This window comes from Bos javanicus, chromosome 6 (genome assembly GCF_032452875.1).
Source record: "Bos javanicus breed banteng chromosome 6, ARS-OSU_banteng_1.0, whole genome shotgun sequence".
Taxonomy (NCBI): Eukaryota; Metazoa; Chordata; class Mammalia; order Artiodactyla; family Bovidae; genus Bos; species Bos javanicus.
In genome coordinates, this window is record NC_083873.1 from 98,258,846 (window position 1) to 98,274,430 (window position 15,585).

General features: G+C 42.9%; 1 long non-coding RNA gene across 1 annotated transcript; it reads right to left on the reverse strand.

The window, feature by feature from the left end:
- Positions 1-849: 849 nt before the first annotated feature.
- On the reverse strand, positions 850-12,782 carry LOC133249795 (uncharacterized). The gene is made up of 3 exons (XR_009737104.1): positions 12,701-12,782; positions 8,269-8,451; positions 850-926 (listed from the first exon to the last, which is right to left on the reverse strand). It is a non-coding gene; the product is annotated as an uncharacterized LOC133249795 (long non-coding RNA).
- Between the last annotated feature and the right edge of the window lie 2,803 nt (positions 12,783-15,585).

Sequence of the window (15,585 nt, forward strand, 5' to 3'; positions counted from 1 at the left end):
GTTCTGCCTGGGTGGGTGTCCTTATGACATCCCTGGGAAGCCAGAATTGGTAGGTACGAATAGAAATTAGTGTGTCATTTGATTAATCTGGAGGATTAGTGATTAGGTACAATTCTATGCCAAGAGGAAACAAAATTCAGGGGTGGATTCATAGACACTAAAGTCCATGTGGGATCTTAGTTCCCTGACCAGGGATCAAACCCAAGTCCTCTGCATTGGGAGGCAGACTCTCAAGCACTGGGCTACCAGGGAAGTCTCTGTAATTTTTAAGTCACTCATTTTCTACAGTCTTTTATAGCATCCACACTGATATACTCACCACTTAACTAAATTCGGCTGATGTACTTGGAATGTCTACTAAGTATTTACAAGTCCATCATCATATTAACTCCTTAGAAATGCCCCAGAGGAGGATGTTATTATTACCATCTTTATTTTGCAGATGAAAAAATGAAGTTCAGAAAGCCTGGGTGAATTTTCCAGAGTCAAAAAACTAGAAAAGGTAGAGTCAAGATGGACTCAGTTGCTCTGAATAAAGGTCGGGCTCTCTTGATTTCCGAATATGTTAACAGCTAGAAAGTGGACAGTCAATTGGTCATGCATCTGTGCTCAGTCACTCAGTTGTGTCTAACTTTTTTGCAGCCCAATGGACTGTAGCCTGCCAGACTCCTCTGTCCGTGGGACTTTTCAGGCAAGAAAACTGGAGTGGGTTGCCATTACCTCCTCCAGGGGATCTTCCCTGACCCAGGGATTGAATCTGCATCTCCTGAATTGGCAGGCAGATTCTTGATCGTGGAGCCACCCGGGAAGCCCCAGTAGATTGGTCATCAACACACATATTTGTTGAGCACTTACTCTGCCAGGCATCCAGGATCCTGTAGTAAATGAGATCCAAGTAAACCAGCCCTCTGTTAGCCGAAGTCGCACTGCAAGAAGACAGAAAATCACAGAAGATCACAAATGCATTGCAAAAGGGGGCTTTGGGAAAGTAAAACACAGGAATCCCACCTGCGCTGGGGCGAGGTAGAGGGTGGAAGAATCATGGTAGGAAGGGAATCACAAACAAGTGTTTTCCTTCTGAAAACAAATCTTCAGGACCCAGTCCTTAATTGCTATTGCCTACGCAGCCAAACACATTCATGCCTGTTTTGCCTTGTGGGATGATTCAGTTACTGCACAGGTGGGTTCAATTGAATTGTGGGTAGAAAGTTCAACCCCACCCAGACCAGTGAAGCTGGTGTGGGTTCTCACATCCTGTGAAATACACACTCTATGAAAAATTTTGTTTAAATACACTATTTTGGAGCAAAAATTAAAATTAGATCCTGGGTGAGGAAGTAGCACCTGGCCCATCACCTACTCTACTTTAAGCAAGGGAGGAGCCTCTCTTCTTTGTGGGGATGAAAAGTGTTGTTTGACTTGATACAAATTTTGAAAACCAGACTGCTGTGTTGCTCTTTTCCCCAGAGTTGACACAATCATGGAAAAAGTTGACAGGAAAGTGCTTTCAAGACACAATTGCAAAAATTAACAGTAACATTTGAAAGAACTCACTTCTGCTTAAAAGAAAAAAAAAGAACATGTTTCTTCAGTTACTTGCATTCTTGTTGTAATTAACATTCACTTTAACACACTGTATGAACTCAACCTTTGTCATTGGATGTTGCAGAGCTCTGAATACACTAGACTCAACAAACTGAGTGGATCATTGCGTTGGTCCCTGGGTTGTAAAGATGCACCAAAGACTTTATTCTTGCTGCTCTTCTACAGATTATAGTCTAAGACTACAGGAATCTTGCTTTCCGGACTTTCTGGACCTATCCCAATTTCAGATTATTCAGTTCCTCGTCAAACCACAGCTCCTTGGAGACAAGGGACTCCCTTGTCTTATCTGTTATTGTATATCTGTTTCCAATAGAGTGTTTGCATATTGCACAAGATCAATGGATTACTTGTGCAGGAAAGGAAATATTTTCCTCTACCCTTCTAGGTTCTTGTGGCTGGTCTGTTAATGAAATTGACATAAGATAATTAACAGGAGAAAAACACAGCTAGTTATGTTTGTACAGGAGCGCCACGAAGACAATGAGATCCAAGGACAAGTTAGGTAATTATGGCCAGGGAATGGGACTTCAAAAAGAGGTGGTGATTTATGGAATGATAAGAAAAGCAGACTAAAAAGCCTATTGATGAAAGTGAAAGTGGAGAGTGAAAAAGTTGGCTTAAAGCTCAACATTCAGAAAATGAAGATCATGGCATCCGGTCCCATCACTTCATGGGAAATAGATGGGGAAACAGTGGAAACAGTGTCAGACTTTATTTTTTGGGCTCCACAATCACTGCAGATGGTGACTGCAGCCATGAAATTAAAAGACACTTACTCCTTGGAAGGAAAGTTATGACCAACCTAGATAGCATATTCAAAAGCAGAGACATTACTTTGCCAACAAAGTTCCATCTAGTCAAGGCTATGGTTTTTCCTGTGGTCATGTATGGATATGAGAGTTGGACTGTGAAGAAGGCTGAGTGCCGAAGAATTGATGCTTTTGAACTGTGGTGGTGGAGAAGACTCTTGAGAGTCCCTTGGACTGCAAGGAGATCCAACCAGTCCATTCTGAAGGAGATCAGCTCTGGGATTTCTTTGGAAGGAATGATGCTAAAGCTGAAACTCCAGTACTTTGGCCACCTCATGCAAAGAGTTGACTCATTGGAAAAGACTCTGATGCTGGGAGGGATTGGGGGCAGGAGGAGAAGGGGACAACAGAAGATGAGATGGCTGGATGGCATCATTGACTTGATGGATGTGAGTCTGAGTGAACTCCGGGAGCTGGTGATGGACAGGGAGGCCTGGTGTGCTGCGATTCATGGGGTGGCAAAGAGTTGGACACGACTGAGTGACTGAACTGAACTGAAGAAAAGCAGATATTCTTGTTATTAGGTGTCTGTCCCGCCATGCAGTTCAGATAAGAATTATCTCTTGGGCTTCCTGGTGGCTTGGTGGTAAAGAATCCACCTGCCAATGCAGGAGACGTGACTTTGATCCCTGGGTCAGGAAGATCTCCTGGAGAAGAAAATGGCAACCCACTCCAGTATTCTTGCTTGGGAAATCCCATGGACAGAGGAAGCTACAGTCCATCTGGTCACAAAAGAGTCGGACATGACTTTACAACTGAACAACAAAAATTCTGAACACAGAAAACAAAGCTGGGGATTTACAGCTGACAAGTAGTCTGAGGAGGTCAGTAGTAAATGGAGAGGTAGTAAGGGAAGACATTACGGGTAGGGGGATTCTTGCTAAACTGACTTAATAAGATTCTTGCTGAAGACAGACCACAGTGATGCGATAACTGTGGGGGAGGAGGGGGAGGAGGAATTTGATCAGATATAAAGGTCAGGGAGGGATTCCTTGGTAGGCCAGTGGTTAAGATTCTAAGCCTCCACTGCAAGGGGCACCGGTTCAATCCCTGGCCAGAGAACTAAAATCCCACATGCCCCACAGTGCAATCAAAAGTCATATATAACGGACTTAGCAAGATTCTTGCTGCACTGGACTCAGTAAGAACAGGACAGGGACAAGGCTGAGACCTGGTGGGGAAGATGTCTCAGAGGAGCCTGACCGAAGTTTGGTTAAGGAGAACTGAGTCTTCATCTGGTTTCCTTGGTGGCTCAGAGGTTAAAACGTCTGCCTGCAAGGTGAGAGACCTGGGTTCGATCCCTGGGTCAGGAAGATCCCCTGGAGAAGGAAATGGCAACCCATCAGCTACTTGGGCTCTTGAACTAGAATAACTGGACCTGAATTCTCATTCTGTATCGTCTTGAATGATTTGCTCTATCTCTCTGTGCCAGTTATACATTGATGATGGTAATAATACCTACCTCATCAGGATACTGTGAGAAGTGAGTAAATATACAAGGCACCTAGAACTGGCACCAGGTAAGTGGTCAATAAATGTTAGCTGCTGATGCTGGTGTTGCTGCTTCTTACCACTCTGATTAACTCCTTTGACCGTAGAACAAACATTCAGAAAGCAGAGGAAGTGAAGTATAGTCAAAGGCCTTGTTTGAGTCTCAGCAGGACCATTCACCAAGGTTATCCAAGGGAACTTGCCTGACCTATATTGAGTCTTTTGTTTCCTCATTTTTCATTGAGATCAATGAGTCATGCCCTCTCTCTGAAAGGTTCCTGCAAGAGTCAATGGAGATAACTGCTGTGAAGTTGTAAAGCTCTGTTCACACGGAAGGAATTATAAAATGCACTACTCTTACACTTACTCCGCTTACGAGCCCAGGCTGTGTTTCACAGGCTTCTCAGAAACCTCTCATCAGCACTGCCCCCCACCCACTTCCTTCAACCTTTGGACTTTTCTGGAATCTACCTTAATACTCACTTTACTAGGCTTTACTCTACTGTCCTACCCACAGCTACCTGCTATTCACGTGTCCCCATCAGTCACAACCCAATCTAGACATCACGGTATGCTGAGCCTGTCCTCTTACATTTCTTTAAAATTTTGAGGAACTCTGACTGAAGGAGCATTACCAGTAGCATTGCCAAATAAAATACAGGGCCCCGGGACTTCCCTGGTGATCCAGTAGATAAGAATCTGCCTTTTAATGCATGGGACATGGGTTTGATCCCTGGTCTGGGAACTAGGGGCTTCCCCGATAGCTTAGTTGGTAAAGAATCCACCTGCAATGCAGGAGACCCCGGTTCGATTCCTGAGTCAGGAAGATCTCCTGGAGAAGGGATAGGCTACCCATTCCAGTATTCTTGAGCCCTTGTGGCTTGGCTGGTGAAGAATCTGCCTGCAATGTGGGAGACCTGGGTTCGATCCCTGGGTTGGGAAGATCCCCTGGAGAAGGGAAAGGCTACCCACTCCAGTATTCTGGCCTGGAGAATTCCATGGACTGTATAGTCCATGGGGTTGCAAAGAGTCGGACACGACTGAGCAACTTGCACTTCACTGAGAACTAAGATCCCACATGTGGTGGGGTATCGAAGCCTGTATGCTGCAATAAGAGAAGCCCTTGTTCTGCAACTACTGAACCCATGTGCTCTGGAGCCCCTGGTGTGCCATAACTTGAGAAGCCCGTGTACTGCAATGAAGGGCCCCCTGCAGCAATGAAGACCCAGCACAGCCAAAAAAAATAAAAACATAAAGTGAGAAGAATAAAACAAATACAGGGTCCCTAGTTAAGTCTGAATTTCGGATAAACAATGAATACACTTTTAGTAAAATTGTGTCCCAAATATTGCATGAGACATACTTACACTAAAAATTATCTTTTGTTTATCTGAAATTCAAATTTAACTAGGTCTCCTGTATTTTTATTTGCTAAATCTAGCAATTCTACACCCCTTCAAAAAGGGAACAGGTTAAAATATATAGGAGGAAATGGGACCAGGAGGGCAAGTGAGAAGGGAGTGAGAGAACTGTGTGAAAACACCCTGAATACTACCTTCCTCATCTCACAAAATCCCAGGCCCTTAGGTCTGTGCTGTGCTTAGTCACTCAGTCATGTCAGACTCTTTGCAATTGCGACTCCATGGACGATAGCCTGCCAGGCTCCTCTGCCCATGAGGATTCTCCAGGCAAGAATACTGGAGTGGGTTGTCATGTCCTCCTCCAGGGAATCCTCCCAACCCAGGGATTGAACCCAGGTCGCCCACATTGCAGGCAGATTCTTTACTGCCTGAGCCACCAGGGAAGCCCAAGAATACTGGAGTCGGTAGCCTATCCCTTCTCCAGGAGACCTTTCTGGCCCAGGAATCGAACTGGGGTCTGCTGCATTGCAGGCAGATTCTTTACCAGCTGAGCTACCAGAGATGCCTCCTTTAGGTCAACCACGGTGCAAATTTTCCTGAACTACTCCAAGGAAAAAGATGATGAGAACATGAATTCTTTCTTTTACCTTGCCCAGAGTGTTCTTTCTAGAACAAAGATTTGATCCCTTCCCTGCTTTAATCATTGATTTTGTAGGGATCTTCAAACTCTGACCCAGGCAAAATCCAGCTGCCTTCTTGTTTTTGTAAATTAGGTTTCTGGAATACAACCACGTTCGTTCATTTTCATTTGGACTTTGTCTGCTTTTGTGCTACCATAGCAGAGTTGAGTAGCTACAGCAGAGATTGTCTGGCTTGCAGAGCCTAAAATGTTTACTGTCTGGCATTTTATTAAATTAAAAAAAAATTCTTCCTCCTCATTTTTTCCTGGTAAAATCCTGCCCTAATGTGAGATGTCTCTCTATTTACACCCTATAATCCCTGCTTCTCTGTGCTCCCATAGTATTTACCCATCACCGCACTTTTAAAAAAAAGCCTCTCGTATTTACAGGTTTGGTATCTATTTTCCTGGCAGTGGTTTTCTTGGGTTCCAGAAATCATATTTTGTTTTTCTTTGTAGCTTTCTGAGTGCCTAGTACAGGGAAACACATACTAGGTATCTGTTTAATAAATAAGAGAAAGAAGAGTCTGGGTGTTAGACCCAAAAAGAACATATTTTGAGATCCAGTCTCTTCCTCTTACTGTCTACTTATTCAGCATTGATTGAGCAAATTACTAAACCTTTGTGAGCTTCAGTTCTCTCAGCTATAAAATGAGGATAGTAATACTTAGTGAGATATCAATGAGGTAATGCATATAAAGCACGTGGTGTATTATTCACTCTTTCTCTCATCCTGTTTGAATGAAAGGAGAGAGGAGAGGAGAAAGGTGAAGACTGAAGACTGTGACTTGTTTGAGTGCCTGTCTCCAGACCGTCTCTATGCCTATGGTTGATTCTCTCTGAGTGTGGGAACAAGATTAGGTACCAACACAGCTGTGTTGGGCTCTGGGAATAGCCACTGTACCACAAACCAAAGATTCGTCTGGACAGAGCCAGAAATGCACACATAATGTCAAGATACTCAACAAGCCACATGGTCTCCATGGCTGGTTCTAATGACCCTTCCCCAGATTGTGGGTATCTCAATGCCTGAGTCTTCCAAGTCCATGCCACGCGTAAGCAGAGCTCTGCCCTGCCTTGTTCCTGATCTCACTCAGATAGAAAATTTCCCCCATAAAACTAGGAAGTTAGCTCTGAACCAATGGGTCAAAGAGTAAATCACAAGAGAAATTAGGAAATACATTGAGACAAATTAAAACAAAAGCACAGCGTTGCAAAATCTATGGGATGCAGCAAATACAACTAAGAGGGAAATGCCTGTATGTTAAAAATGAAGTGAAAGTGAAAGTCGCTCAGCCATGTCTGACTCTTTGCAGCCCCATGGACTATACAGTCCATGGAATTCTCCAAGCCAGAATACTGGAGTGGGTAGCCGTTCCCTTCTCCAGGGGGATCTTCCTAACCCAGGGATCGAACCCAGGTCTCCTGCATTGCAGGCAGATTCTTTGCCAGCTGAGCCATAAGGGAAGCCCAAGAATACTGGCGTGGGTAGAAAAATCTCAAATCAAAAACCTAAATTTATACCTCAAGAAACTAGAATAATAAGAAAAAGCAAAACCCAAAATTACCAGAAGGAATGACTAATAAAGCCTAGAGCAAAAATAAATAAAATAGAAAAACAAAAGAAAAAAAATGACAAAAGTAAGAGTTGGGTTTTTTTAGCCCATTAAATTGTCAAACCTTCAGTTAGACTAAGAGAAAAAAGAGAAAACTCAAAAAACAAGAATCAGAAATGAAAAAGGAGACACTATAACTGGTATCACAGATATAAAATGGATTATAAGAGACTACTTGCAACAATTATATGCTAACAAACTGGATAACCTAAGAGATCAACTTCTGGAAACATACAACCCAGCAAGACTAAATCATGAAGAAATAAAAAACCTAAACAGACTGATAATTAGTATGAGAATTGAATTAGCAATCATAAACCTCCCAACAAAGAAAAGCTCAGGACTAAATGGCTGGAGAATGCTACAGAATATTTAAAGAAGAATTAACATTAGTTTTCAAATTCTTCTCCAAAAGAAAGAGAAGGGAGCCCTTCCAAATTCAACTTATGATTTTAGCATTACCCAGATGCCAAAATTGAACAAAGATACTAAAAGAAAAAAAAATTACAGACTGATACCTCTGATAAATGTTGAGGTAAGAATTCTCAGCAACATACCAGCAAACTGAATTAAATAACACATTGAAAGGATTATACACCATGTCTAAGTGAGATTTATCTCTGGAATGCAAGGATAGTTAAACATACAAAAATCAGTCAATCCAATACATTATATTAACAGAATGAAGGAAAAACTCAGAAGATTACCTCAACTGATGCAGGAAAAGTACTTGATGAAATCCAATACCTTTTCGGGAGAAGGAAATGGCAACCCACTCCAGTATTCTTGCCAGGAGAATCCCATGGACGGAGGAGCCTGATAGGCTACAGTCCATGGGGTCGCGAAGAGTCGGACACAACTGAGCGACTTCACTTTCCCTTTTCACTTTCCTGCATTGGAGAAGGAAATGGCGGCTCTGGTATTCTTGCCTGGAGAATCCCAGAGACAGGGGAGCCTGGGGGGCTGCTGTCTATGGGGTTGCACAGAATTGAACACGACTGAGGTGACTTAGCAGCAGCAGCAGCAGTAGCAATACCTTTTCATGAACTTAACAAATCAGCCTTAGAAGGAAATTACCTGAACATAATAAAGGCTATATGTGAAAAGTCCATAGCTAATATCACACCCCAATGGTGAAAAACTGAAAGCCTTCCCTCTAAAATCAGAAACAAGGCAAACATCCCCATTCTAACCATTTCTATTTAAAATAATACTGGATGTCTTAGCCAGACAATTAAGCAAGATAGAGAAATAAAAGGCATTCGAATTGGAAAGGAAGAAATAAAATACTTCTATTCACAGACATTATCTTATATGTAGAAAACTCTAAAGACTCCACCAGGGAGGGGATATATGTATACATATATTCACTTCACTGTGAATGTGAAGTGAATCACTTCACTGTGCACTGCAAACTAATACAACATTGTAAAGCAACTATATTCCAATAAAAAAACCAACAGAATTGTGGGATACAAAGTTAACACACAAATATCAGTTGCATTTCTATACACCAACAATGAACAATCTGAAAATGAAATTTAAAAAGGAATTCCACTTAAATACTAATAGCATCAATAATATTAAAATACTTGGAAATAAATTTAACTAAGGAGTCAAAATTTAACTAAGGCTCCCAAATCACTGCTGATGGTGACTGCAGACATGAAATTAAAAGACGCTTGCTCCTTGGAAGAAAAGCTGTGACAAACCTAGACAGCATACTCAAAAGCAGAGACATTACTTTGCCAACAGAAGTCCATCTAGTCAAAGCTATGGTTTTTCCAGTAGTCATGTATGGCAGTGAGAGCTGGAACATAAAGAAGGCTGAGCTCTAAAGAATGATGCCTTTGAACTGTGGTGTTGGAGAAGACTCTTGAGAGTCCCCCGGACTGCAAGGAGATCCAACCAGTCCATCCTAAAGGAAATCAGTCCTGAATATTCATTTGAAGGACTGATGCTGAAGCTGAAGCTGAAGCTTTGGCCACCTGATGTAAAGAACTGACTCATTGGAAAAGACCCTGATGCTGGGCAAGATTGAAGGCAGGAGGAGCCGGGGATGACAGAGCATGAGATGGTTGGATGGCATCACCAACTCGATGGACATGAGTTTGAGCAAGCTCCGGGAGTTGGTGAAGGACAGGGAAGCCTGGCGTGGTATAGCCCACGGGTTCATAAAGAGTCAGACAGGATTGAGTGATTGAACTGAGCTGAACTGAAGGAGTCAAAAGACATGCACTGTAAATTACAAAACCCTGTGAAACAAACTTAAAAATACATAAGTAAATAAAAAGATATCCCATGTTCTTAGATTGGAAGACTTAACATTGTTAAAACTGAACACTGTCCAAATCAATCCACAGATTTAATGTAATCCTCATCAAAATCCCAATTGTAGAAATAGAAAAGTCCGTCCTAAAATTCATATAGAATCTCAAAGCACCTTGTATTCAAAACCTTCTTGAGAAAGAAAAATAAAGCTGTGGGCCTTATAATTTCTGATTTCAAAATATATTACAAAGCTATATTAAACAAAATCATATAGTACTGGCATAAAAATAGACACACAGACAAGTGGAATAGAACAGACAGCCCAGAAATAAACCATCATATATAATATATGGTCAAAATATCTTCAAAACCACAATGGGAAAAGGAGAGTCTCTTCAGTAAATGATGCTGAGAAAACTGGATATCCACAGGCACAAAAATGAAATTGGACCCTGACATTATGCTATATACAAAAAGTAACCCAAAATGGATTAAAGACCTAGATATAAGACTTAAAGCTATAAATATCCTAGAAGAAAACCTGTCATACATTATGATATTGTATTTCAGAATGATTTCCCGGTATGATGCCAAAAGCACAGGCAACAAAAGTGAAAATAGACAAATGCAAATACTGCTGCTGCTAAGTCGCTTCAGTCGTGTCCGACCCTGTGCGACCCCATAGACGGCAGCCCACCAGGCTCCCCTGTCCCTGCGATTCTCCAGGCAAGAACACTGGAGTGGGTTGCCATTTCCTTCTCCAATGCATGAAAGTGAAAAGTGAAAGTGAAGTTGCTCAGTCGTGTCCGACCCTCAGCGACCCCATGGACTGCAGCCTGCCAGGCTCCTCCGTCCATGGGATTCTCCAGGCAGGAGTACTGGAGTGGGGTGCCATTGCCTTCTCCGAAATGCAAACACATCAAGTGTTAAAATGTCTGTTCAGTTCTGTTCAGCAGAGTAAAAAAGCAACATACAAGGTTGGGAGAAAATATTTGCAAATCATATATCTGATAAGGGGTTAATATTTAGAATATTAAGAACTCAACAACAACAACAACCCCCCCCCCAAACCCAATTCAAAAATGGGCAAAGGACTTGAACAAACATTTCTCCAAAGAAGATGCGCAGACAGCCAACAAGTGTGTGAAAAGATACTCAAGATTACTAACCATCATGGAAATGCAAATATAAACCACGATGAGATATCACCTCACATCTATTAGGATGGCCACTACCAAAAGAAAAAAAAAAAAAAGAAAGGAAATAACAAGTGCTGGCAGGATGTAGAGAGATTGGATCCTTGCATATTGTTGATGGGAATCTAAAATGGTCCAGCCACTATAGAAACCAGTAGGGAAGTTCCTCAAAAACCTAAAAATAGAATTACTATGTAACTCAGCAATTCTACTTCTGTGTATATTTATCAACAAAACTGAAAATGGGAACTCAAAGAGATATTTACACATCCATGTTCATTATGGAGTATTTACAATAGCCAAGAAGAAAAAGGAGAAGCAGTCCCAATGTCCTCTGAGGGGTGAAGGCATAAAGAAAATATGTCATATATGTAAAACGAAATATTACTCAGCCTTTTAAAAAGTAAGTTCTGTCATATGATACAATGTGGATGAACCTTAAAGATATTATCCTAAGTGAAATAGACCAGCCACAAAAAGGCAAATCCTGTGTCATTCTACTTTTTGTTGTTGTTCAGTCGCTAAGTCATGTTTGACTCTTTGTGACCCCATGGACTGCACACGCCAGGCTTCCCTGTCCTTCGCTATCTCCCAGAGTTTGGTCAAACTCATGTCCATTGAGTCGATGAGGTGTCTAATGTGGTCAAACCCACAGAGACAGAAAGTGGAATGGAGGTTGCCAGGGGCTTGGGAAATGATTGTTTAATGGGTACAGAATTTCCGTTTAGGAAGATGGACAGTCCTGAGAGATGGATGGCGAGGATGGCTACACATCATTGTGGATATACTTAACGCCACTGAGCCGTGCACTTAAGAACGGTCACAGTGATGAGTGTTATGTGTATTTAACCAATGCACACACACAGAAATATGTATTTGAAAAATTAGATATCCCTAAATGTCATCCTGAGACATCCTGGTTCAGTAAATCCAGGGCCCAGGAATACACATTTTGAACATGCAACTGTGGTGATCTGACACGTGTTAACAAGCATGGCACCCCACTCCAGTACTCTTGCCTGGAAAATCCCATGGACAGAGGAGCCTGGTAGGCTGCAGTCCACGGGGTCGTGAAGAGTTGGACATGACTGAGCGACTTCACTTTCACTTTTCACTTTCCTGCATTGGAGAAGGAAATGGCAACCCACTCCAGTGTTCTTGCCTGGAGAATCCCAGGGACGGGGGAGCCTGGTGGGCACGACTGAAGTGACTTAGCAGCAGCAGCAGCGGCAGCAGCAGTAACAAGCTGCTGGGCTTCCCAGGTGGCGCTAGCGGTAAAGAACCCGCTTGCCACTGCAGGAAGATCCCCTGGAGGAGGACATGGCAACCCACTCCTGTATTCTTGCCTGGAGACTCCTTTAGGCAGAGGAGCCTGGAGGGCTGCAGTCCATGAGGTCTTATAGAGTCGGCACGATTGAAGCAACTTGGCACAGACACACACAGACAGCTGAGGTACAGGAAAATCAACACTTATTCCTGTTCTGGGAAGCCTCTCAGGTGAGCTGCCGGTGGAGCCCTGCATGGCTGAGACGCTTCCTGCTGCTGGACTGTTCCTTTTCCCTTTGCTGAGAAACTGGTTGACTACCACCAGTGTGTGAGGTGCTGTGCTAGGGTTTGGGTGTAGAATATGAAATCCAGTTTCAGACTCAGGGAAGTACAAAGAAATAGAGACCCTTGGTAACTTGCAGCACTGTGACTCTTCCCATCCTCTTCTGAGCAGTGGGGCAACGATGTCCAGCCCACGGAGTTGCTCTGGAGACAGAAATGAAATACAAGGTGTGTGAGTGTTTTTCATTTTTGTAACCATTAATTCACTGTTTACTTTTAGGGCGAGTGCTTGCGTCTTGGCTCCATGAAGCGCCAGAGCAGAAGTTCTTAATCCTAGGCATTACCATCACCCGGGAAGTTTTTTTTACATGTTTTTCTTTTTATTATTTTTTTATTGGCGTATAATTGCTTTACAATGTTGCTTTAGTTCCTGCTGAACAACAAAGTGAATCAGCTATATGTATGCACATGTCCCCTCCTTCTTGAGCCTCCCTCCCACCACCACCCCCCACTTCCCTATCCCACCCCTCCAAGTCATCAGAGAGCAGCAAGCTGAGCTCCATGTGCGATACGCCCGGTGCCCATTAGCTAGCTGTTTTACACATGGTACTCTCTCAATTCGTCCCACACTCCCCTTCCCACACTGCGTCACGTATCCATTCTCTACATCTGCATCGCTATTCCTGGGGAATTTTTTTTTTAAACATCCCTACTGACTTTCCCTCCACCGGGGTTCTCATTCAGTTGGTCTGGGGAGTGGCCCAAACATGGGCACTTGTTTTAAAAGTTCTCAGGTCTTTCAGCCAACAGCCAACTGGAGAGCTATTGTGCCATGAAACACAGAGAAGGGGCTTCAAACCAGTAGGACGGGAGAGGCTCACAGAGCTGGTCATGTTTGTGCAGGACCTTCGGAGGCTGTGTGAGATTGGGGGATCATCTTTGGAGTAGTTATGTACACATGAAATAAAATTCAAAAGTTTAAAAGGATCTCTCTTGATAGGCTTATCTTCCTTTTTCTCCTGGGCCCCTCCCCTGTCCTCCTCTCTGGAGCAAATACTCTTAGCAGCTCTTGTTTATACCACCAGAGATAGTCCACACAGTTGTCGATAAGGAACTTGTCGGTTTGGTAAGTGGGAAGGAGAAGAGAGGTGCAGGTGTCACCTTCTTTTTTTGGGGGGGGTGTCTAGCTACACGGCATACAAGATCTAAGTTCCCCTACCAGGGACTGAACCCACACTCCTTGCACTGGAAGCATGGTGTCTTAACCACTGGACTCCAGGGAAGTCCAGATGTCATTTTCTGTTGCACAGGTTTCCACCTGGCACAGAATGGCATCTATGTGTAGCTTGACTGAGGAAGATCATCTAACAAAATAACAGAAAGGTGATTTTTCAGAATGGTTTTCTTTCTTTCTTTTTTTTTTTTTTTTTGAGGAGTGGAGATTGTTCTTTCTTCCTGTCACAGTACATTCTGAGAAGCTTGGTTTTTTAAATCACACTTTTTATTTTGAGATAACTGTTGATTCACATCAGTTGTAGGAAATAATACAGAGAGATCCCATGTACCCTTTGCCTGAATGGTTTAATATTAATTCCAGTACTAATCAAGGTACTTCAAATCCAATTCTCTCATGGTTTTGAAAAAACTGTACCCAGGAAATGAGAGCAAGCTTGCAGGGGAAGGCTGGTGAGAAGAGAGGAACAAAGTATTTTCAGTTTGCCTTCTTGGTTTCTGGGAAATTGAAACTTAACATCTAAATGTGCTTTCTTCTCCGTGGTGACTCACACCACTTCTTGATCAGAGTGAATGCTGGTGAATCAGGGCCACCCCAGGTGAGAACACCAGGTGGAACAGAGACTCCTTTAGTGCAGTCCAGCAATTTCTAGACCAGGTTCTCTAGGTTGGAACTTGCAAGAGCACAGGGACTGCTTCTTTCAAAACTCACCTTCCTGATTTTCAGACTCCCAAGAGTGAACACACGGAGAACCATTCCTGACTTTCTCTTGGGTTTCCAATATCTTCTGTTAAAAGACTTTTACAAACAGATGACATGATAACAGCGTAGCTGCAATCCCTTCCTGGCCTCTTCCTCTCTGAACTGCGACGGCAGGGAGGAACAGCTAGTTGGCAAAATCGTGGGTGCTGAGTTGTTTCGGTTGTGTCCGACTCTTTGAGACCCTATGGACCATAGCCCACCAAGCTCCTCTGTCCATGGGATTCTCCAGGCAAGGATACTGGAGTGGGTTGGAAAGACTGATCTTCCCTCAATTCTCCTTCCACTATTTACCCATGTCCTGCATAGCAGGAGTTCTACTGATTGAAAATGCAAATTGTCAGGCTTGAGATTCTTTCAGCAAGAAGCTTCTGAGTTATACATCCTCACCCAATGGAAGAGTTAGGCCCAGCATTTGGTTCTTACACTGATGTCATTTGTATTCACACTTCTGGCTGTAATAATACTTCATTTTACTAATACATGGCTTTCTTGGTGCCGGAGCAGGTACAGACATTGGTCTTCATCACATATGTTTCTTAAGATATTTAAAGAATATAACAGGGGGAAAGAGTGGATCACAATCATTAATAAACATGACCTGGGGCTTTGTAATTATGTGAAATAGAAGACTATGCATATGTGTGAGATTTAGACACATTGTTTTCTATACTGATAATAGCTATCATTTATTGGATCTTAATAAATTGGAGAAGACTCTTGACAGTCCCTTGGACTACAAGGAGATCCAATTAGTCCATTCGAAACGAGATCAGTCCTGGGTGTTCATTGGAAGGACTGATATTGAAGCTGAAACTCCAATACTTTGGCCACCTGATGTGAAGAACTGACTCATTTGAAAAGACCCTGATGCTGGGAAAGATTGAAGGCAGGAGGAGAAGGGGATGACAGAGGATGAGATGGTTGGATGGCATCACTAATTCAATGGACATGAGTTTGGGTGGACTCCAGGAGCTGGTGATGGACAGGGAGGCCTGGCATGCTGTGGTTCATGG